Source organism: Colobus angolensis, unplaced genomic scaffold, assembly GCF_000951035.1.
Source record: "Colobus angolensis palliatus isolate OR3802 unplaced genomic scaffold, Cang.pa_1.0 Scaffold192, whole genome shotgun sequence".
Classification (NCBI taxonomy): Eukaryota; Metazoa; Chordata; class Mammalia; order Primates; family Cercopithecidae; genus Colobus; species Colobus angolensis.
Window position 1 is genome coordinate 4616506 of NW_012115066.1, and position 15683 is coordinate 4632188.

The window sequence follows — 15683 nt, forward strand, 5'->3', positions numbered from 1 at the left end:
AAAAAAAAAAAAAGAAAACAACAACAAAAAAAGACACTGCCAATTAAACTTTGATACAGTATTTTCCCAGAATTTAAGTTCTATATTTATTAAAGCCTTTATCTAGATTTAAGTAGTCATAATTTTTTATACATTACCTTTGAGAAACATCAAAGGAAAATAAAAGCAAAATAATTGGTTACACAATTCTAAAACGTCTATACTCCCAGCATCTTATTTATTTGAATTAACTAAAGATTCAAATGCTTATTTTTTACATTTTTTTTCCACAGAAAATAATTCTCTGGTTATCAAAAGTATTGGCAAGACAGCATCACTGGCCCATTTCAGGACTGCTACTATACATCGATCACCACCTCCCCTCCTATTTCTACAGCCCCATTTAATGCCTGGGGTGACTCCACAATTATCTCTCAATCCAGTGACAAGTATTCTTAAGTTTAATGCTGACACTGTCTGATGGTCAGGAATTAATGGAAAGTAACAATTACAATAGCAATTTTAAGACACCATCACATGAAGGAGGCATTCCAATTTCAGAGACCTTAGAAAGTGAAAATAAAAGTTTTCCTATGAAACAAAGAAATTAGGTTTATTAACATATATAGTGACCTAAAAAAAAAAATCAGTATTTCGGGCAGTAATATATTATTCAGGTAATTATTCCACTTAGAAACTTTCCCAACTACTTACCTAAACTCTGACCTGGTAGTTTTATTTTTTGCTGATTCTGCAGCTTGCTATCTCACCAAAGCCACTTAATAGATTTTCTAAGATAAAGCCCTCCAAATATTTTAAACAATGTGCTCAATGTCTACCTTCTACTCCCAAGAGTCTTCTCTCTGCTTAAGCATACTTATTTATTCAAAAACATTCATTATATCATTTATTGAACAAGTACTTGCCGAATGGGTCATACATTACAGACACCATTTTAAACAATGGGGAAGCAAGTCTTGACACAAGTGTGCCAGTGTGTGCACATGCATACAAGCATGCAAGTAAATGCTTACATGCACCTCTGCATCTCTTTGGAAGAACTGAGGTGGCTGGTTATACTGAAGATAGGATTAGAAGGGATGGAAAGTTCAGGAAGAGAGAGGACCAAATTTAAATGTCCTAAGACATGAAAATGTTTGGTATTCTAGAAAACCAAATAGAAGGCCTATAGTACATTCTCACAAATTAGGATTTAATTCTGAGACCAGTAGGATGCCAGCCACTACTGATAGACATTAAGTATGTGACATAACTTTAAATCAACTACCTGTCCTTCTTTATCCTGTAAAAGCTCTGTAACAGTGAAACAGTGAAAGAACTGTTGCGTTACCTCCATTTTGGTTAATCGGCCTTTACCTATTCGTGCCTGTAGGCTAGGGTAGTTTTAGAGCACTGAGATGATATGCAAAATCGGCAATCATGTAGTTTTTAAAACTCCTTCTGGGATTAAAGGGTAATTAGGTAAGCAACTAACTATGTTTTTGTTAAAGATTTATAGGAGCATCGTGATCTGACCAAGGACAAATGATTTCCCAATCTTTTCAGACGCTTGCTGGTGGCCAGATGTGGGCAGTTGTTGGTCATCTCTTGACTGCAACTCTCTCTTCTTCCGCCTGCCCTTAACATAAAAAGAGGCTGAAATGTGTACCGACCTAAGATGATATTGTAGGATGCTAGTTCACCATCTTCTCATGTTTCGGGCTCTCTGAATAAACCTGCTTGTCTTCCCACCAACTCTTATCTCTTGTGCTTGACTTTGAAGTGGCAAATCACAGAACCTAGGTTCAATTACAATTTAATGGCATACAACGTGGGACTGTGTGGCTTGAGTTCTCCAGCCTGCTGTGTTTCCAATGACCAAGCAATTGACCACAGCAGCATGCCAGGGCTTAACTATTCATGCTATGAGGCAAATCGCAAACCATTCATGAGTGCCTGCTGCTCATGACTAGTGACATATCAGCAGCCGTTAAGAACATTTTGCCTTAGGAATTCTCCCTTCCTTCACCTTCCTGTCATCAGCTGCCTGCAATGCCTTGTTGGTATAAGGAAATGCAGTGTCTGGTGGAGTCCACAGGCTCCAAGACTGGGTAAATCACTCTAGTATGCATAACTGGCAAGTGTCTTTCCTTCCACTGAGGCTTTTCCTTAGAATAAACTACTCTGTGTATTTGATTGGGGTACCCTGTTGCAGAAAGGAATAGTTGTTGGACTATTACCTAATCTGAGAATTGGTCATTTGCATTTATGTCGGTTGTTTTTGTGGGACCTGGACTTACATGTTTAAAAACATGGGCAAGTTCAAAGGCATGTCAGGTTTTCTGGGACTCCAGCTGGTTACATATTATGGTCTACTTTTATACACATTTAAAAACTAATGGACAAATTATAGTAAGAAAAATTCAGAGCTCAAATAGTTAATCGGCAATTATAGTTAAGTAGAGTCTTCCAAATATCTCTAGTTCTCTTTTCTTTTCTGCCTACTTTAAATCCACTGTTATTAAGCTACCAGTGTTGAGATAAAACTCAGTAATTCAATGTTACTTGAAAATGTTGTTTTTCTTATATAGTTCATCCAGTTCTGGCTAATATATAAACGTTAAAAACTAAAACCAAAAAAAAAAAAGGTAAAAGAGGTTTTAAAATCAAACTGCCGTAGAAACTATTTTACCCAAAATTTTAGTCCACAGTCTTCACTTGATTTGCTATAATGGCAAACCAAATTTAGACATATAAACAGGCCCCAATTTTGTCAGAAATACCATTTGGATCCAGATATCTCATGTAAACCTGTGAGTTGCTATCTCATGGCTAGAGTTCCAAGGGGAAAAAAAATTAAAGTCCTTATTTGGGTGTATATATATGCATTTATATATGTTTATATTATACATATGTATTATTTTATTTGCTGTATCTACATAGTAACAAATTGACATACAAATAAAAGAGCCCATATAAATTAAGTAAATAAGTCCAAATGCTTTTCAAATTCACAAGACTTTAGTGAATCTTTAATAAATAAGATGGTTTTAAAATTATTGGTAAAAAAAAAATTTAGAAAATATATTCAAAATTGTTAGCACACATTTTTGTCTGTGTTAAGTATTTTATATTTGCCTGTGCTAGATATTTCAAGGAGTCACGATTTGGCACAAAGATTACAAGATTATAAACCCAGCCAAAACCAGAATAATCTTTGTGTGATCTTTTTGACAAGTAAGAATAACTTAGAATTGTGGTTCAATGAAATCAACTGAATCTTCCGAGTTACTGGCAAAATGCCTCTGTGTTTAACTTTAAGGTTCTTAGGGAAACAACTAATGATCATAGGTTTTTAAAATGGTTAGCAGAGAAATAACTTTAAATAATGGCTTACTTTGTCTAATATCTCAGTTTTCAGAGGAACTCTAGGGAAACTATTCAAAAAATTGAGTACATGTAAATGAGATTAATGCTTGAAGGTAACTTTTTGTATAATTCAAGATCTTAAAATTATTTTGAATTGAATAATAAACACTCGTTGTATGTCTGGGTCATTTCCAATTAAAAAAGAGTTATAAAGTTGAGAAACATCTTTTCAAAAATTGTGGCAATGTTTTATCTAGAAAATGCTACCATCTCATAAACGCTTCAGAATTTCTTACTTCCTAGGTTTTTATCAAAGTTAAGGTTACTAAGAATAATAATTCTAGTTAATATATAATTCTATAAGTTATGTTCTTATTGAGAAAAAGAATAATGGTATATAATTTGAAAGTTATATAAAAGTTATTTGAAAAATAAGGTAAAAGGGAACCAGAAAGTAGGAAAGTGAGATGTGAAAACAGCTGCAGCAATAAAGATGTAGTTTTGGTAAGAAAGGTTATAAAGAAAAGAGAATAATTTGGTATGAAAGGGAATATTGCATGGTAAATTTTTCTGCTAAATAAAATGACTATTTTAAAAAGAGAAAATATTGGATGAATCAAAAACATCCAACCAAGTTGTAGTTGGTCTTTATAAGGCATATTATGGTTCGTGGAAGGTATTTTATGAAAGAAATGTTGTATATGATTAAGCTGCTTATAATTAAAGGGGAATTATTTATAATAGTATTATTATATTGTAACATGTTAAAACAAGGTTGCTCAAGGTATTGACTTACTCTTAACAAAATTATAATAAATTTTAATTTTTAACTTTGTAACTTAATTCTTTTGAAAACTTCTCAGATTCATATCTCAAAAGTTCAACTTTTGTGTGTCTCTTTGCTTTCAACTTTTTCGCCCCTTCAGAAAACCTAAGATTTTAACTATTTTCTTCAATGTTTTTGTCAGTTCCTGCAAATTTCTTCCTCTGGTCCTAAGTATTTTTGTGGCCTGAGGCTGAAATATTTTATCCTGAAGGACTAGAAAAATCAATGTTTTCCTCCATTATAACTTGATTCTATACTCTTGCTGTTGTTAGTATGTCTAAAGTTTTCAATCTAATCAGAAAACTCATGCAGTTACAGAGTCATGTATTTCCCTGCGATACTCATAACTTTAAACACACTTTTCCTATACCTGATTACATTTGAGTACTCATTTCATCAGCTTTGACTTCTGTGTTGTCTAAACAGACTTCTCATAAGTAGAAGCACTCACACTGCAGAAAGTTTTCTATTGCCTTTTTCATAACCAGCTTAAAAAACAAGATTTTACATTTTGCCAAGATTATTACTACATTGTCTTTATTAGGTTTTTGATTACTTAGGAAAACTGAGATTTAAAATGGTTATGGTTTTTACATTCATGTAACTTTCTGCATGGCCTTTAAGATCTTTTAACTATAACTCAGCTAAATGAATTACTATTATTTTACAATAACCTGTGATCCTGTTTTAATTAAATGTTTTCAGCCTTTTAATATTTTCGATTAACATCTTCAAAAACAAAATTCTAAACTAAGCCTTTGACTTATTACAAAGCTATAAAAATTAATCACTGCAAGGTTGTAGATTGTTTTTACAACTTCCAGTCAGGACATGGACGCCAGTATCATCACCTCTAGCCCCTGGAAAGGGTCTTTATCAGGTGCTATTAGTGAATCCTGTGCTGTTAAGTTACAGGGTTTTGACTTCTGGGTATATCCATCTTATCCAAATAGGCACAGACTGCTGCTAAATCTTGAATGTTGCCACCAAAATTAACCAAAGCCACATCTTCAAGCCCAGGAAAGAGTGACAATCAAAATAAATTGCTTTAATGAGACACAGGGACAGAACTGTATGTAAAAACATGAAACTTTGTTTAATAATTTTACTTCTATCTAAATTCTTCATGCTAAAAAATGAAATGTTTAGCTACCTGTGATCTTCCTTTTCCTGTCTTATCAAAATAAGGCAGGGCTTATGACCTTTTTGTTTAAAATGTTGCCAATTCTTTATGGTTTTTACATTGTACAATCAAGAAAACAGCTTTTTTCTTTTTGAACTATTTATAGCTTACAGAAATTGAATAAAGCAACACAGATTGCCTTTCTCTTTCTACCTAACATCTTCAGAATTTTAAAACTGTTCAATTCTGCTGGGCTAATCTGTTTTGTATTGCCAACATGCTGCTGTTAAAGCTATACAGTATTAATTGCCCTCCTTTTAGGCCCAGGGATGATCTCAGAAGAGGTGGGTGCATGAGACTGTAAGGTCCAGTTTTGTGGGATGAAATTAGTTCAGACGCTCCAAATCAAATACGGGTACACAGATGCCTAAATAGCTGATGGTTCAACACATAGAACTAAGTCAACTTTATAACCTTGCTTTTTGGTGTTTGGTTTTTGGCTCTTATGTTAGTTTAAAACATTCTAAGGATTAATGAGCACCTGGCCACGTCCATTCCCATTTTGCTTATAATGATTCATTGTCTATCAGTCTTTTGACTCTAAGTCAGTTAGCAATAGGAGTTCCAACAGTGGATGTGATGGACTGGGGCAATGATATGGCATAAATTAAAGGTTGGTCATTGATACTGCCTCTGGCATATCCTGACAAAAAAAAAGGAGGATGTAAACTAAAAAAACAAAATTCTAAGACCCCACAGATGAAATGGGTCCCTCACTTTTCCAAAGAAAAATGGAACCTTAAAAACTTAGTTCCCAGTTACATCAGGCATGGTGGCTCACACTTGTAATCCCAACACTTTGGGAGACTGAGGTGGGCGGATCACTTGAGGCCAGGAGTTTGAGACAAGCCTGGCCAACATGATGAGATCCTGTCTCTACTAAAAATACAAAACTTTGCTGAGCGTTGGTGGCACATGCCTGTGGTCCCAGCTACTTGGGAGACTGAGGCCCAAGAATTGTTTGAAGACAGGAGGCAGAGGTTGTAGTGAGCTGAGATCACAACACTGCACTCCAGCCTAGGAAATAGAGAGAGACATTGTCTCAAAAACTAAAACAAAAACAACCACAAAACAAAACAAACAAACAAACTTTGATCCCATCCATGATGGGATGGGAGGTCAGACCCGCCTTATTCTACTCATGCCCTTCTATGGTTTAGGCACAACAACTGACCAGCATTATTGTTAAAATAGAGATTATAAGACTGATGGAACAGGCTTTTTATGACAGTAAGATAGCAAATTATAAACAAAACTTAAGTCCAGCCAGGCAAGGGTTAAGTCACACACCCCCTACACTTAAACAATAAACCATGTTCTAACAGCCAGGAGGTTTTTCTTTTTTCTCTAGCAGGTAAATAAGCACTGGCTTCATACTAAGCAACATTAAAACAATTTTCAGCTTCACAGGATCCTGACTAACTGACTCCAAGTCCCTCCCTGTTCCAGCAGCAAAAAAGTACAGCTTTTATTAAATAAGAGACTGATTACAGTAATCTTCTCTTAATATAAAGACCACTGACCATAAACAAGTTCAGAGTGGCTTACAGAAATTGTGCATGTGTGTGCTTTTGTGTCTTATATATATGGCTGAATTGTAATACATATAAATGTTAAGACTCCACTCCAAGGTGAATATGAGTTGCATATTACATACATGCTTGTTCAGTATGTATGTATCAAGACCACTTTTATAAATATTCACAGCTTCTCCTATAAACTATTCAATATATATGTTTAGTCAACCTGTCATCATATTCCCAAAGGAGCCCTTGGTGTATAATTGACAGTGAATATATTAGTCTGTTCTCACACTGCTAATAAGGACATACCTGAGACTGGTAATTTATAAAGAAAATGAGGGTTAATGGGCCCATAGTTCCAAATAGCTGGGGAGGCCTCCAAATCATTGCAGACAGCAAAGGAGGAGCAAAGGCATGTCTTACATGACAGCAGGCAATAACTTGTTCAGGGACATTCCCGTTTATGAAACCATCAGATCTATGAGACCTATTCACTACCATGAGAACAGTATGGGGCAAACTCCCCATGATTCAGTTATCTCCACCTGGCTCCACCCTTGACATGTGGGGATTATTATAATTCAAGGTGGATCTGGCTGCGGACATATCCAAACCATATCATTTGACCCTGGCTCCTCTTAAACATTATACCCTCACATTTCAAATCCAATCATGCCTTTCCAACAGCCCCCCAAATCTTAAGTCATTCCAGCATTAACCCAAAAAGTCCACAGTCTGAAGTCTCATCTGAGACAATGGAAGTCCTTTCTGCCTATAAAATGAAAAGCAACTTATTCACTTCCTACATACAATGGGGATACAGGTATTGGGTAAATACACACATTCCAAGTGGGATAAATTGGCCAAAGCAAAGAAACTACAGGCCCCATGCAAGTCTGCAATCCAATTGGGCAGTCACATTTTTTTTTTTTTTTTGAGACAGAGTCTTGCTCTGTTGCCCAGGCTGGAGTGCAGTGGCATGATCTCAGCTCACTGCAAGCCCCATCTCCCAGGTTCACACCATTCTCCTGCCTCAGCCTCCCGAGTAGCTGGGACTACAGGTGCTCGCCACCACATCTGGCTAATTTTTTGTATTTTTAATAAAGACAGAGTTTCACCATGTTAACGAGGATGGTCTCGATCTCCTGACCTCATGATCCACCTGCCTTGGCCTTCCAAAGTGCCAGGATTACAGGTGTAAGCCACTGCACCCAGCCGGGCCAGTCAAATCTTAAAGCTCCAAAATGATTTCCTTTGACTCCATGTCTCATATCCAAGTCTTTCTGATGCAAGAGGAGGACTCCCATAGCCGTGGGCAGCTCCACTCCTGTGGCTTTACAGGGGTACAGCCACCCTCTCAGATGCTTTCATGGGCTGGTGTTCAGCATCTGTGGCTTTTCCAGGTGCACAGTGCAAGCTGTTAGTGGATCCACATTCTGGGGTCTGGAGGATGGTGGCCCTCTTCTCACTGCTCCACTAGGCAGTGCCCCAGTGGGGCTATATTAGGGGCTCTGACCCCACATTTCCCTTCTGCACTGCTCTACCAGAGGTTCTCCATGAGGGCTCCACCTCTGTAGCAGACTTCTTCCTTGACATCCAGGTGTTTCCGTACATCCTCTGAAATCCAGGCAGAGGTTCCCAAACCTCAAATCTTGACTTCTGTGCACCTGCATTGCAGGCCCAACACCACATGTAAGCCTCCAAGGCTTGAGACTTACATCCTCTGAAGCAATAGCCTGAAGTCTATATTGGCCCCTTTTAACCATCCCTGACATACAGGGTACCAAGTCCCAAGATGGCACAAAGCAGCAGGGCCCTGGGCCCAGTCCACAAAAACTATTTTTTTCTCCTAGGCCTCCAGGCCTGTGATGGGAGAGACTGCCATGAAGACCTCTGACATGACCCAGAGATATTTTTCCCATTTTCTTGGATATTAACAGTTTACTTCTCACTATTTATGCAAATTTCTATAGCCAGCTTGAATGTCTCCTCAGAAACTAGGTTTTTCTTTTCTATCACATCACCAGGCTACAAATTTTCTGAACTTTTATGCTCTGCTTCCCTTTTAAACATAAGTTCCAATTCCCATGCATATCTTTGTGAATACATAAAACTGAATGCCCTTAACAGCACCTAAGTCACCTCTTGAATGCTTTGCTGATTAGAAATTTCTTCTGCCAGATGCCCTAAATTATCTCCCTCAAGTTCGACGTTCCATAAATCTCTAGGGCAGGGCAAAATGCTGCCAGTTTCTTTAATAAAACATGCAAGAGTTACCTTTACTCCAGTTCCCAACAAGTTCCTCATCTCCATCTGAGACCACCTCAGCCTGGATTTTATTGTCCGTGTCACTCTCAGCATTTTGGTCAAAATCATTCAAAGACTCTCTAGGAAGTTTCAAACTTTCCCACATCTTCCTGCCTTCTTCTGAACCCTTCAAACTGTTCCAACCTTTGCCCTTTTCTCAGTTTAAAAGTCCCTTCCACATTTTTGGGTATCCTTATAGCATCATTCCACTCTACTGGTACTAATTTACTGTATTAGTCTGTTCTGATGCTGCTAATAAAGACATACCTGAGACTGGATAATGTATACAGGAAAGAGATTTCATGGACTCAAAGTTCCACATGGCTGGGGAGGCCTCACAATCATGGCAGAAGACAAAGGAGAAGCAAAGGCACATCTTACATGGTAGCAGGCAAGAGCTTGTGCAGGGAAACTCACATTTATAAAGCCATCAAATCTCATGAGACTTATTCACTACCATAAGAACACCATGGGGGAACTGCTCCTATGATTCAATTATCTCCACCTGGCCCCACCCTTGACATGTGGGGATTACTATAATTCAAGGTGAGATTTGAGTGGGGACACAGCCAAACCATATCAGTGGGAAACAAACTTATTGACTTTCTTATTGACATAGGTGCTATGTATTCTGTAGTTAATGCCTGTCTATACCCTGATTTGATAAAGACTGTAATAGATACAGGAATGCCAGGGAAAACTGTCACTTCTTTCCACAATCTTTAGATTGTCATTTTGGATAACACAGTTGATGAAAAAAACTGATAAGTCATGTCCTAAAAAAAGGTATTGTCGAAATATGTCAAGAAACTAATCTGACTTGGGATGTTTCCAATTGCTCTGTTGTGTATTAGATAGCTCTCCAAAATAGGCTCAAATTGAGTCTCTTTGAAATATTATATGGTAGATCATGCCAGGATTCTATCCTGGGGGGAAAACCAACTGATGTATTAAGAAAGTTAACAATTGCCAAATATGTTAACACACAGGGCACTATACTAACTTCTGTTCGTGTTTGCTTCTTGCAAGACCACTCATTCATCCCACAGATGTGGCCCTACATCCTTTTTGACTGGGAAATTGAGTCTTTATAAACATTTAGAAAAAACCAATAATCTAGCATTCAGTTGGTATTCAGGTCCTTGATTTCATTCCATAGTTGCCCCTTACTGATTTTTTGAAGTAGGAAGCAGGCAGATGAAAGATGACATCCCATTTCCAAGGTACCACAAGATAGTGAAATGAGCCTTTATACAGTCGGAAATTATAACAGTGAACTTGTGAAGGAAGTAGCATAACTAACTCAATTTTTAAGGGTCCCTTGCCCATTCCTGCACATAGGCTAGTATAATTTCAGAACATTGAGATAATATGCAAAAACAGCAGTCATGTAGTTTTTAAAATGAACTCTGAGATTAAAGAGAAAGTATGTAAGCAACTCACTATGTTTTTTTAAAGATTTACAGGAGCACTGTAACCTGACCAAGGACAAAGAAGTTCCTAATCTCAGATCCTCATGGGTGCTCAGATGTGTGTGGTCATAGATCACGTCTTGATTACAGCCTCTTTCTCTTCCCCCTCCCCTTAACAAAAAATGAGCCTGATATATGTACTGACTTAAGAAGCTGTGTTAGGACACTAGTCCACCATTTCATGGCTTGCTGAATAAATCTGCTTTTCCTTTCACCAACTCTCATCTCTTATGTTTGGCTTTCAAGTGGCAAGCAGCCAAACCTGGGTTAGGTTACACTTAGATCCTCTTTTGCATCTCTTCAGAAACACTGAGGTGGCTGCTTGAACTGATTATAGGGTGAGAAGGGATGGAAAGTTCAGGGAGAGAAAGGAGCAAGTTTAAATTTTCTGAGACACAGAGGTGCTTGTTGTGCTTGAAAACCAGAGAAAAGGCACTGTGGCACATGCTCACAATTTAGAATTTAATTCTAAGACCAGTAGGATGCCAACCACTATTGATGGGTGCTAAGTATGTGACACAGCTTTAAATCACCTGCCTGCCCTGTCTTTATCCTGTAAAAGCTCTTGAATTGTCAATGATCTTTTTTTTAAATGTAACATTCCAAATATCAGAGCAGTACTGCCAGGTTTTTTCTGGGCATAGCAACACAGAATGTGATTCTCACCATCTTACATTTACAATGTTGAAATTGTGAGATAAATCTTTTCCTATTTAACTTTTTGTAGTTTGCCATAGTAGATACTTAAGATAATTTTGGATTCTGATTCTTTTATGTTTTGAAACCCAGTCAGTTTCTCCCATCAGCTTCTTACTACCTGCTGATGTTTCTCATTGACATTTTAAATCATTGGTTACAAAAAAAAGTTGAATACGATATTTTTAAGGAAAAGTTCTAGAGATATCACTTTAAAGTTTCCAGTGTACTAACACTGATCAATAATTCAATAATTTTTTGGCAAGGCCATTCAAAAAATTGAAAATTCATCAATTTATACTACAACAAAGTCACTTCCTTTCACCTCTTTTTCAAAGGCATCATAAGGACAATTGATGGATTTTACCACATTGTATAATTATGTTAATTTATTTTAATACTCTTTTATGTCTTCTTTACTAAGATGTGAATCTAATAAACATTTTTTAAAGTTTATGATTTAACTAATTCTGGGGGAGAAATGTACCATCTCGGGAACATCTTCAAAGGAAACTTCCTTAAAACTGAGTTATTCCTTCTGATAGTCTAGAACTGAATGTTTGCTTGTGACAGTTACAAAGGTATGCTACTCAAATCTCTTCATGAGATCTTTCTGTAAGGAATCAGCCTGCAGGCTGAGAGAAGTATTTCCCAGACACTGAGGTCATGTTCCTCAACCATTAACTAATCATCAGTAGGGTCTAGGACTTTACTGTTTTTGCTTAGCAAAAGACTTGGGAAATCTTTCTTTGAGTATTCCCTGTCATTATGCCCCAAATGTTCTCAGAGCTAGATTACATTCTGAAGCTCCTTTTATATAAACTTCTGTCTTGACATCATTTCTTTAACAGGTGTCAACCCTGCACTGAGGCCTGAAGTTTCTCTCTGACTACTAACTGCTTGTCTTCATTTATCTTTCACATAAAATTCCTTATAAAAGTTATCTTTCACATCAAATTCTATCCTGCCGTGTGCAAGATAGGAGAACTCAGACTGATACAGATATCTTCTAAAAGCCTGTCACAATTTAGACTACCATACCTCCCAGATATGCTTACTCAAATCATTGCTAGAAGGGTAAGCTTCTCCTATATTCAACTGTCTTTCAGACATTTACTCTCATTCTTTCCTCTTAATGTGACCAAATATTTCAAATAATTCCCCCACACATTCCCTTTCTTCCAAGCCCTTCCACTGTGTCCTCTGGATTCCCTAAAAGGTGATGATACAATTTTCCTACATTGCAGCTGCTTCTCAAATATTTGTATCATCTCTTTTAATGAAATGCAGCTGCTGCCAGATAGCACTGCTTTCTCTACTGGCACCTGAAGTGCTGGCTAATTTTTTTTACATAAATTTATAGGGCAATTATATATCTTGTTCACCATCTAAATTTTAGATCACCAACTTTCTACCGCTTGAAAAAATCCTACTTGCCTAATATTTGCAACAATCAGAGATACCCAACTTCTCTCTTCCTTCCCTACAGACTTCCTGGTCTCACCCTTTGGCTTCAATGAATAACCCTACTGATTCAAAGAAACTTCAGTTTTTAAACTAGTTCACAGTTTTTCTTTCTCTGTGGACTCCCATAATTATCAGTGAAGCCATAGTTATGTGTCTCACTCGATTTTGTATCGCTATAAGGGAATACCTGAGGCTGAGTAAATTCTAAAGAAGAAAGGGCTTATTTTGTTCATGATTCTGACGGCTATAAAGTTCCAGATTGGGAATCCGGATCTGGTGAGGGCCTCAGGTTTCATCTACTCATTGGGAAACATGAAGGTGAACTGGCTTGTACGGGGATCACATGGAGAGAAAGCAAGAGAGAGGGAAGAGCAAGATATCAGGCTTTATAAAAACCAGCTCTTGGCAGGAACGAATATAGTAGAACTCACTCAATACCCCCCATGGAAGGCATTACTCTACTCAGGAGGGATCCACCTCCATGACCCAGACAGCTCCCATTAAGCCTCACCTCCCACAGTAGATATAAAATTTGAACATGAGGTTTGGCAGAGACAAACCTTCAAACCACAGCAACATCGTTGTAAATGATCTCACCGATACTCTGGTCTCAGGTTATTAACCTTTTTATCATTAATCATCAATGACCTTCTCTCCTCCTCTTCCCAACACATCAATTCCAATGACACTTTTTACAATTTATTACCACCAAATTCTAAGTATTGTCAAATTATTGAATGTATGCTTTCTATTCTGGCAGCATAATTCCCTATCTTTCCTCTCTACTTACTCAAGTAACTCTGCTTAAATATTTTTGAACATATAACGACCTTCACATTATGTTATTGATTTCTATCTATCAAGAAATGCCTATCTTCACTTTTCATATTATACAGGTTAATCTGTGATTCATCATTTTGACCACAACCAAATAACATAACCAGGCCGACTGGATTTACTTTAAAATTATAATTCCATGTTTCAAACAAACACTCAACACAACTTGGCAATCCCAGTGTCACGTTTCTTAAGAAAGTTTACATTTCCTACCAGACTCTCCCAATTTCTACTCTCCATCTTTATATCAAATGATGATATTAATGTATATTTTGATTAGATTAAAATATATGACAGACCCATCATTAGCTTTCCTTTCTTAATTAAAGTATGGACTTTGCCAATCTTTACCTTTAAGACCATCTGATATGGTTTGGCTCTGTATTCCCACCACATCTCATGGTGAATTTTAATTCCCAGTGTTGGGGGAAGGACCTGGTGGGAGGTAACTGAATCATGGGGGTGGATTTCCCCCTTGCTGTTCTTATGACAGTGAGTGAATTTTCAGGAAATCTGATGGTTTAAAAGTGTGAAGTACTTCTTCCTTCACTCTCTGTCTCTCCTGCTCTGCCACAGTAAGATGTACTTTCTTCCACTTTGCCTTCTGCCCTGATTTTAAGTTTCCTGAGGTCTCTCAGCCATGCTTCCTGTATAGCCTGTGGAACTGTGAGTCAATTAAACCTCCTTTCTTCACATATTGCCCAGTATCGGGTAGTTCTGTATAGCAGTATGAGAATGGACTAACACATCCTCCTTTCATATCTAAGGATGAATTTCTTCAATTAAAGACCATTTGCTCAATCTACAGTCTTTATCTCATTCCCTCTTGCCTTTTGAAATATTTTTGAATCTTAATTTTTTTGTTTGTTTGTTTTTGCTTTTTGTTTTGAGATGTAGTCTTGCTCTGTTGCCCAGACTGGAGTGTGGTCACGCAATCTTGGCTCACTGCAACCTCTGCCCATGGGGTTCAAGAAATTCTCCAGCCTCAGTCTCCCGAGTAGCTGGGACTACAGGCATATGCCATCATGCCTGGATAATTTTGTATTTTTAGTAGAGATTGGGTTTCTCCGTGTTAGTCAGGCTGGTCTCGAACTCTTGACCTCAGGTGATCCATTCGCTTCGGCCTCCAAAAATGCTGGGATTACAGGTGTGAGCCACCATGCACAGTTGAATCTTAAATTTATTAATATCTATTAGTCTCTCTATCCTTTAAAATATTTTAATCAGCACAGAAATGTACGTTAATGTCTACCACTCTAAAAGCAAAACAATGAAAGAAAATCATTATTTGGTAAACACTTGCTTCCAGTTACTATCCAAGTTTTCTACTCTCCTTTAGTGTCAAAGTTTTCAAGAGTTTTACACATACTCTATACAAAATCCCATATCCCATTTACTTTTTGACAAGCTGCAGGGAAGCTTAGACTCCCACAAATAGAATGAAATAGGTCTTCATTTTACCAATGACTTCTAGGTTTTCAAGGTCAGGTAGTGAGGCAGGAATATTGGGTACATAAGCAAGTATGGTGGCAGACCTATCTGGTTCTTCTAAATGAATGAAACGAAGTTCTTACTTTCCATACCCTAATGTCATAGACACCAAATTGAGTGAGGTGACAGCTACAGTATTTCAAGATGAGTCTGAGCATTTTATCTGGCTAATCTCTTTAGGGATGTTACACAACCAAGCTCAATTCTGTTATCTTCCCAAAGACACTGTAAACTACATAATGTTTTAAAATAAATATCTTTTGGCTTAATCTAACTAGAGAAAATTTACTTGTGTTCAACTGAGAGCCCTTATTATCAAAGTTTTCAAGATGCTACACTCTCCTGAGTGCTTTCTTGTAACTATAGTCATGTTTGGTCTCCTTCCAAACCTCTTTCTTCTCCCTCACCAGAACTATAAATGCTAGAACTCCTCATGATGTTTCTATGGTTTTTCTTTTCCCTATAGGAAAACCATTATTTTTGTAGGTTATTTTGGCCTTTACTATGCCCTTATATTCATTCTCCATATGGTC